Source organism: Cupressus sempervirens, chromosome 7 (genome assembly GCF_028749045.1).
Source record: "Cupressus sempervirens isolate cs-2001-9-10 chromosome 7, ASM2874904v1, whole genome shotgun sequence".
Lineage (NCBI taxonomy): Eukaryota > Viridiplantae > Streptophyta > Pinopsida > Cupressales > Cupressaceae > Cupressus > Cupressus sempervirens.
Window position 1 is genome coordinate 866,782,299 of NC_143124.1, and position 9,951 is coordinate 866,792,249.

Consider the following 9,951-nt stretch of genomic DNA (forward strand, 5'->3'; position numbering starts at 1 on the left):
TGAACTAGTTGCAAAGGAGAATAAAATCAAGACTAAAGTAACATATGAGTCTAATGATATTTCAAGATTAAATTGAGAAGAATTTTTTGGACAGTCTGAGGAGGAATCCAATTATGATCATACTTATATGCTTTCAAATGGTAGTGAATATGACAATGAGGAAAAGGATTCTGTAAGTGTGGAAGCAATTTTAGCCTTGTTAGATCTGGAATATTAGAAACATATTGAAAGAAATGGTCCAAATTTTTTCCTCAATAACCATAGTGAGCAAGCTAATGGATTAGTGAATTCTCAAGAGGTATTCAATGAAGGAGATAATAATTCTTAAGATACATATAGTGAAGATGATATAGAATTGCATACAACATATGAACATGAAGAAGTCTTAGGATATTGTTGATGAAGATGTTCATCTTACTAGTCAAGAAGATGATGATTTGTAGAAGGATGAATTTAGGAGACTATTTGATGAAACATTTGTTAATCTAAATGAAATCTCTCATGATAGTATACCTTAATTTTCCATATTCTTGAACCCATTGTTCCAAGAAGAAGTAATAGAAGATAGGTCTAGATATTTTATGTTCTTGAATCCTTTATTTGAGAAAGATCTTCCATGCAACCAAATCCATCAGCATCATGATGAGAATAAAAAACCTGATGATAATTTTTAGGATAATGAAACTCAAGATATGAATGAGGGAGTGTGTTCAAAAGATGAGCCTATAAGAATTTTCCTTAGGGAAAAATCACCCAAGACAAAGAAACATAATAACTAGCACAAAATAAACCAACATAGTATGATCACAATAACAATATGATATTCCATTGAATTGTATAGTACACTAGAGGTGCCTATATATAAAGGCCTCTAAGAGGTATCTAGAATGTCTAGGAGTTAGCTATATGATAAGACTCACAATTAAGCACATGTCCACCAGGAGTGGGTTATCCTCCATTAAGCATAAGAGTTAGTGTGATAATGAAAGGGTAACCCTATAAAGCCATGCTACGTAAAATTATGTTGTAGACACCATGTGCTTAATTAAGAGTGTAAATAATTGTGTTGTCAACATGAAAACTTAGTTGATTATGTAAACACCATTGTTGTAGACACCATGTACTAAATTAGAGTTGCTTACTCCTATGTTGTCAACAAGACAACTGTTATGAGTATGCAAAATCCTAGGTGTCTAACCTAATAAATAATAAAATAATATATTTATCCTAAGTAAACTTAAGTAAAGTGTAAATAATAATTATTTACACTAACACCCCCCCTTAACTACAACTTAGGTGAATGCACTTAAGCTCACAAAAATGATGATGAAATGCATAATGGGTCCTAGCTACTAGGCCATGTTAGGTACCCAAGTAAAAATGCAATACTAAAATGAAATGAAATATCTCTACAAATGGAGAAATAGGGAAAACCTCGTGGGAAAAAATGTCCCCCAGAAAGAGAGATATATACAATATAGAAGAGAAGGATCATGTGACCTCCATGATGAAAAATCCCTCACCCCCAAGAGATATTGCAAATGAAGATACTTGAACTTTGTGAAGGGCTTGGTGAAGATTTCAATTACATACTACTTAGTAGGACAATACAATAATGCAATGACTTGCTCATGAATTTGGTATCTTATGTAGTGCATAAGAACCTCAATAAATTTGGTGTGATGATGTTGCACTGGATGTTTCGGGATCTCAATACCACTCTATTTATCAAAATGGATGACTGTGGGTTTAGGTAGATCAAAACCAAACTCCTTCAAAATCTACTACAACCAAATAGCCTCTATCACTAAAGTCATAGCTCCTCAATACTTAGCCTCAGTCGATGAGAGAGCAATGGTGTTTCTTCTTTTTACTCTACCAACAAATAGGGTTAGAACCAAGATGAAACATATATCTTGAAGTAGACTTGTGAGAATCAAGGTCCCCTACATAGTTAGAGTATGTATATCCCACTAACTAAAGTTTAACACTATCTACATAGTGTATCCCATGTGTATGTGCACCCTGAACATAGTGAAAGAATTATTTGGCTACTTTCCAATGAAGTTCATGTGGCTCTTTCATGAAGCAAGAAACCATGCCAACTACAAATGAGATGTTAGGGCAAGTATGTGTCAAGTATATAAGGCTTCCATCCAACTATCGATACAAAGTCACATAAATAACCGGAGTGGAACACTATTTTTTGAACTTAACACTTGGAAGAAAGGGAGTGGGTGTAGCCTTGTAGTCACTCATGCAAAATAGAGCAAGAAGATCAAGAGCATACTTGGGTTTTGATAAGGTAATCCTTGATGAAGACTGATGTATCTCGATACCAAGGAAATAGTGTAGTAGACACAAGTTTGTCATTAAAAACTTGTCCTACAAAGTAGCCTTGACACTATCGGTAATGGATGTTGTGATATGTATAATGAATCAAGTCATCAACATAAAGCACAAGAAGAAAATGTGAATAATAATCCCTCTAAAGAATATAGACATTTGGATTAGAATGACATCTAGTGAATCCTTTGGAGAGAAGGAAAGAATCCATATTGGCATACCAAGCTCTGAAAGCTTGTTTAAGTATATAGATAGACTTATTTAATTTGTAAACCAAGGTAGCATCCTATATGAATCCCTAGGTCTGCTCCATATATATCTCCTCATGAAGATCCACATTCAAAAATGTGCTTTTCACATCCATTTGATGAACAACCCATCACTAAGCTACTGCTATAGCTAGTGTCAAATGAATGGAATTCATCTTCACAACTAGTGCAAAGGTCTTAGTGTAATTAATGCCAAGTACATAGGAGAAACCTCTTGCAACAAGTCAAGCCTTATGTTTATCAACACTTCCATCTGCTACAAACTTGGTCTAATAGATCCACTTACATCGAACCAATGTTGTTCCCTTAGGAAGAGAGACTAAGTCCCATGTATCATTTCTCATAAGAGAGTTATATTCTTCCTCCATTTCTCTATCACATTCTAGAAAATTTTATGCTTCTTTAAATGATTTTGGATCTAAAGCAACTGAAATAGAAGCATGTGGGAGTGAATTGTGCTATGATCTTGTCCTCCTATTATCTGAAAGATTCCCTTCCAATGTTCCTATTGTATCCAATGTCTTCTTAGACCATCTAAGTATAGTGGAAGAAGATGTAGTAGGAGTAACCTCAACCTCTATAGATCAATGCCTTTGTGTTGGTTGGGAATGAACATCTTCCAAGTCACTAGTTTCACTATCACTTTCTTCAATGAAGGAGGAAGAAGAAAGAGTTGAAAAAGTAAAGATTGGACAACTTTCTTCAAAATGTAGATTCCTCTCTTAGAATATATCACATGTCTTTGGATCCATTAACTTATAGGCTTTGTGTTTATTTGTATATCCAACAAAGATACAAGGTTTTCTTTGAGCTTCTAATCACTTACATATATGTGGAGGAATTTCTGCCCATGCTAGACAACCAAAGACTCTAAAGTGCTTAACCATAGGTTTCCTACCAGTCTATGCTTCAAAAGGAGTTACACCATCCAAAGCTTTATGATGATTCCTATTCTAAATATAGTTAGCACAATTCATTGCTTTAGCCCAAAAGACTTGATCACATGACTTTTTTATTAGCATGCAAGTGGTCATCTCTTTGAGAGTTCTATTTTTCCTTTTAGAAACACCACTCTACTATGGTGTATATGGTAGTGAATAATGAAGGTAAATTCCCACTTTTCTATTAATCTTGTGTTCACATACTCCCCCCCATCATCTATTTGAGGAACTTTTATGGCTTTCCCTAATTTCCTTTCCACTTGAGCCTTGTAGCTAAGAAATTTTTCAAAAACTTCACTCTTATGAGCCATGAAGAAAACCCAAGTGAAACAAGAGTAGTCATCTATGAAGGTGAGTGCATAGAGAGACTTTCCAAATGATGGCACTAGAAATGGTTTTGACACATCACTATACACCAATTCAAGAACACATTATGCTCTCCAAGACTTCTCCTTCTCATTCATTTTTTGGATGTTTTCAAAATTGAGCAACTTGAACAAACACATTCTAAAAATTGTACGTGAGGTAGACCGTTAACCATTTTCTTGTTGCTAAGCTACTAAAGATATTTGTAGTTGAGATCTCCAAATCTCTCATCCCACAATTTTCTTTTTGCATTTGAATGTAATAACAAGGCTTGTGCATTTGATTTTGGCACAAAGGAGGAGAAGGTGTAAAGTCTTGAATCATGATTGGCTTCACCTATTGCAATCACTGAGCCATCCTTGATGCTTTTCACTATGACTAAATCTAGAAGAAATTCAAATTGATTTCCACCTCCATAGTGAGTCATTGGGTAGGCTAAAAGAAGGTTCGAGGTAAGATTAAGAGCATATAGAACATCCTTGAACATTACATTATACATCTCAACTTCACCTTTACCTTCAAATTCCACCTCAATATCATCACCTACAAAGATGTGTGGTACCTCTAAATGTTTTTTGGTAGAAAAATATTGATTTGACACACCCATATGATGTCTGGCATCTTAATCAATGATCCATTCTCCATAAATAACAATGTTTGTGAGTAAAGCATGCCCTTTTTCCTTAAAATCTGTTGGTGTTTGAAAATGCTGGAAGGTTTTCAATTATCCCAATGAGAACATGATGCATCTAGGGGCAGCTAACTCTCATTATGAACACATCATTTCAGACACTGGGCCAACTATAAGGTTAGACCCTTCTTCTACTTCAGGCTCTGCTAAACCTAGGCGGGTCGACCTCAAATTCAAATGATATCGTACCAGTGCAACACATATCCCTGAATCTATTAAGAAAATTGAAACCCCTTATATCTCCTAATGACTTAATGCAATAACAAAGATCTACAATAGCTGAATGAAAATCTATGGAATGCACAAGTTGAGTGAGGGTTTGACCATTCTAGCTCTTCAACATAAAATGTAAAGATGATTTGAATTTGATTTGATTTTATGTGGGTGGGGGAAAGTGGATGAAAACCAAGTATGAATCAACAACTTAATGACCCTATATCTGATCAGTGCCTAATCCATTGGGAAAACTTATGAATCTACCTCATGCATTTTTGATATCTGATACTGATTTATATATTCAAATATATGATCGATCCATTTACCTTGTAAATAGACATCAATGTTCAACTTAAATCTCATTCTTACCTAAGATTCTTCTCAATAAATCTACAACCCTATTGAATGTATGAAGGATTTACATAACTCTTTGAATTATCAGCAACAATGAAACAACATACAACCTTATAGGACTGCAACTATGACCTGGGCACTTGGTTCAAAGATCATAAAACATTAAAACTTACTGAGAATGGAGACAAGATTCAAACAGAAACTCACATTTGCTATTCTTTGTATTGATTTCCTTGAAACAATACACGAAAATGAAGGAAATTAACTCACAAGCTACCTAATAAACCAGACTATATAATAAAAAATGTTGTCATACACGCGAAAAATTGGTGAGAATGAGAAGCTGATGGGATGGGAAGGGGTTATCATAGCCAAAGAAAAGCTTCATGGTCTGGAACAAGCACATCCCAGATCTTCCATTTAGAATTCATCAATTCCAAGGCCAATTATGCCAAGTGTTTTCATTCCAGAGACTTTCCAAATTTGACAACCCTTACAATGAATGAAAGAAAGAATGATATAGGAAGAATGAATTCTTAGATCTGATCTTTTCTTGACAAGTGTCCTCTTGAAATTCAATCTTGTTCAATTGCAAAACCTCTTTCCTCTTTCTTCCCATCTAATCTGATTAGGTTTCATCATTGTTCTATTACTGATTTGCAAATATCCTTGTACAATGATGAAATTCTTTTGAATCACTAAAATATCTAATTTCTTCATGAAAATGCCAATGAAAATAAGTTTTGACTCAGTAAATCTGAACAAATTTTGACCCAAACTAAATTCTCACTGCCTTTTAACCATATTCAGGTCATCACCATGCTAGGAAACAATTCTAAACTTTCATACCTGAATATAGTTGCAATTTAGGTACCTGAGACAAATCCCCCTATAGCTTGAACACACTACTTCCTATGCAAAAATTGACTCTGGAATCAAAAATTTCATCTTCTCTTGATTTCGGTGATATATAATATTGCTTATCTGGCCTTCAGGAAACCCCCTGAATCTCATTTTGAAAAATGACTCCCCTATTAGAAACATCAGGTCTGCACATCCTTTAGATTTTAAATTTTTAAAAAATTTAAATGAATCTCTAAAGGTAAATCTTCAGATCAAAACCCCTTTTTGATTTAAAAGCTACACATCACCTAATTCGGAAAAATTAATTTAAAAAAAAAAACAATTTTAAAATCATTTTACTTTTCCCCTTCTGCCTCCATCTGGGTCAACAGGTTTTGACCTACAGCCACATGTCAAATCTTGATTGGTCAACCTCAGGTTCATCTACCATGTCACTATCTACTCTGGGCCCAGTGAGACGTGGTGAAATCCCACTTCCCCACATTTCTTAACCTATGCACACTTTGTTTTTACAGGAAAGTGCAATTTGTTGGATCTGCCATGTGGCAGCATCCTATGTATTGTGTATGTACTGATCATTATTGCCACATCGTCACTGACTGGGATTGCTACATCATCACACTAGGACCATCCGCCACGTGGTGCAATCCCACTTTCTCAAAATATTTAACTTCCTTGCATCTTCATAATGCATGGAAGCGAGCGCCTTCGGATCCGGACACTTCTGGCGATCTGAGCCTACCTCTGCCACATCACCATTTTTGCATCTTTGTTTAAAATCATACTTACTTCTCACTGACATTATTAGGTCAGGTCCCACCTCCATGGTCTAGCGCTTCCAAAAGTTCTTGTCTTTGTAGACATTACACATTGTGTGAAGAATTGAATTTAAACATTTAGAAAACTCACCACATATACAATGTGGGATATATCACTAAACAACTTCTCTTGCACTTTCCTCTACACTTGGCCTTTTTCATTATAAGGCAATTTCTGTGTGTGAGTAAGGATCACAACTAGAGAAGGTTTTTAGTGTGAAAACATAACTTGGAGATTTTCCTATCCACATAGATAAAGAACTCCAGGGAAATCATGAGTGGAAAAGCCTGGTTCAAAAGTTCTTATCCACAAATTTTCAAGCATGTGTCCATTTCATTGTTATCCAATGCCTTCTATTTTGCAACTACCCTCATTTTACTGAATTTTATCTTCCACTTGGGTGCATGCATCTTCTTTAACGTGCAGACTGGTGCTTCTCGCATGTGTTGATTTTCCCTTTTGCAAGTTGCCTTGGGCTCTCTCTTGTTCCTTAGTCGTCCTTGTCAATTGGATGGTTTTCCTTTGTTTACCGTGATTTCTTTCATAGGAGTTGCTCCTTCTTTTATGGCGTCTCTCCAAAGCTGCACTTTCTCTAGGGTCTACGCTCCACTGGTCTTTTGTAGGTAATGCCAATATTAATCCATTTATTTTTAAATTTAAAGTCATTGGGAAGTTCAGTGTTCTCCACCATTTAAACAATCTCATCCCAGAGTGATCCCACAGATTTCCTATACAACTGTTTGAAAGTAGAACATAAGGTTCAAATTCCTTTGGCTCTAACTCAAGAAGTTACTCTGTAATCTTTAAAACCCCCAAAAGTGTTATAACAATTTCAGAATCAGAAAGACTTTAACACTACATTTGCTAAATCCTTATGGAGTGGCAAAACAATTGATAATCGCACATTCTCTAAATTCTTGCACATTCACTTTCACATGGAGCTCCTTCTTATCCAACTCGTTCATCAAATCCTTGGCTCCATGCTTTGAAGTGATTTCGCACATGTTATATAGTTTCATAAAATCTATTTGGCCTTACCACTAACAATTATATGTCTCAGGACTACCATAAAACCTCTAAAGTTCATATAAAGATTCTTTGAAGATACTTCACTTTGACCATGTGTAAATTCTGTAAGTGCAGGTACATACTTTTTTTACACAACTTTCTCCTGGTTAATTTGTGCTCTGGTGAAGTTTAGTCGGGCCCCAAAGTGGGTCTGGCTAAAAAAAAATTGTTTCTAAACAACTAAACTAGCAGACTAATCTATTGATCATCTCAAACTGATTAAAGTCAAGTTTGATCACTGAACCATCAATTAAAACTCATTTTACCACTTATCTATGAAGTGTGACTTCGATACTAGGAGGTCTTTTGACTGGCCTTAAAAACTGACCCAAACACCTGATAGAGCTCTAAAAATTGGCACACTAATTCTCTATTCTGCAATCTTGCACCCTGTTGAATCTCGTTTCATGAAAAATTTGAGGTCAAAAGATAATGCCCATCAAATTTTCCCTATCAGAATTACATGCAAGAAAACATGTCAAAAAATAATAGACTTAGTTTGAATTTGGCTCAGAAAACTAGGCAAATGGGCACATGGAAAGACGAAATATGGGGCGTTGATTCTTTGTTATGAGGATAGTATGACTATGCGATTTGGGCTCATGATGAATAATTGGGCACAAATGGTGAGTGGTCAAAGTAGGCTACTTGGATTTTGCAGACTGGAAACACTGATAGAAAACATTTTTTGCGAATGGAATTGACCTGGAAAAGTGTGCAGATGGATTTGTCAAAATATGAAAACTGACATACTTAAAGTATTTTTAGAGAACAAAATAGTGGTACAATCCCTTCAATCTCACCAATCATAGATTAGGAGTTACAACACCACAAATAGGGGTTCCAATCAATCTGCATTTGCTGACACCAATAAAAAGTTACAAATTGTGTTTGGAATTATGTTTGAAAACTGATCAAACGGATTCTTCATGAGCTGAAACTTGAAACATAAAAAGTCTTTGATGGCTACAATGTAACACAAAAAGAAATTCAAAATTTGGGTCAACAGGTCAAAAGTTATAACACGTCAAAAAAGGCTTCCTAGGAACAAGTGCAATTTGCAAATGTGTGAAAATAGTAAACTACCAACTTTGAGGGATTCAAAACCTAGTCAAATAAGCTCGAAACAGCTTGAAATCTAAAAAATAGGCTCTTTGGTATGGACAGTAGACACTCTTAAAGCAGAAAATCACAAAACCTTTCTGCGTGCGAGATATTCGATGGAAAACACAACCTCCTGTCGCTTTTTGACACTTACGTGGAAATGTAGATTTGGAACTTGCTCAAAACAAGACTTTGCCAAATAGCTCAAACTGATGTTTTAACTTCATGGAACATGTGGATGGGCTAAATGGAGAGTGTTAGAAACATTTAACACCTCAAGGGCCTCACAGGTATAGCTGGGTACATTTGCATTTATGGGGCTTGAAATCTCAATGGTACTGAAAATTGACGTCGCAAGTTTTAGTCCCAACAGTGGCTCTGTTTGGGGATGCATGCCCCTTGCGGGCATGGAAAGATTTCAGATCTCTGGGAGAAGTAGACCACATACCTAAACAACTTTATTGAAAGTAGGGAAACTACTCTAACTATGTACACATGATGACCCTAGGTCATTGGAAAGTTTTCAAAACTCCTTTCCTCTGTCAAATACCTAATTTTCATTTATGTCTCTCTGAGGTAAGCTGGAAGTAACTTTCTCAATTTTACCAATCAAATTAGCATCTTGAATCACATCACTTGGTAAAAAAAAATATCTTTCTTCATTCTCATAATGCAAACATACATCAGTGTTAGCCTCTACCTCATGCTCATAATGAGAAAATAAATCAGCATGCTCATAATTATACAAACTTAACTGAGAATCAAAATCCAACGATGATTCATGCATGCTGATCAGAAACACAAAAGCCTCGTATTCTACACCATTCACCAAGTTGCATGTACCAAAAACTTGCAACTCACCTTGTGTCTCCAGCTACAAAGAGTGTTTGGAATCCGATCGTTGCCTACTTGC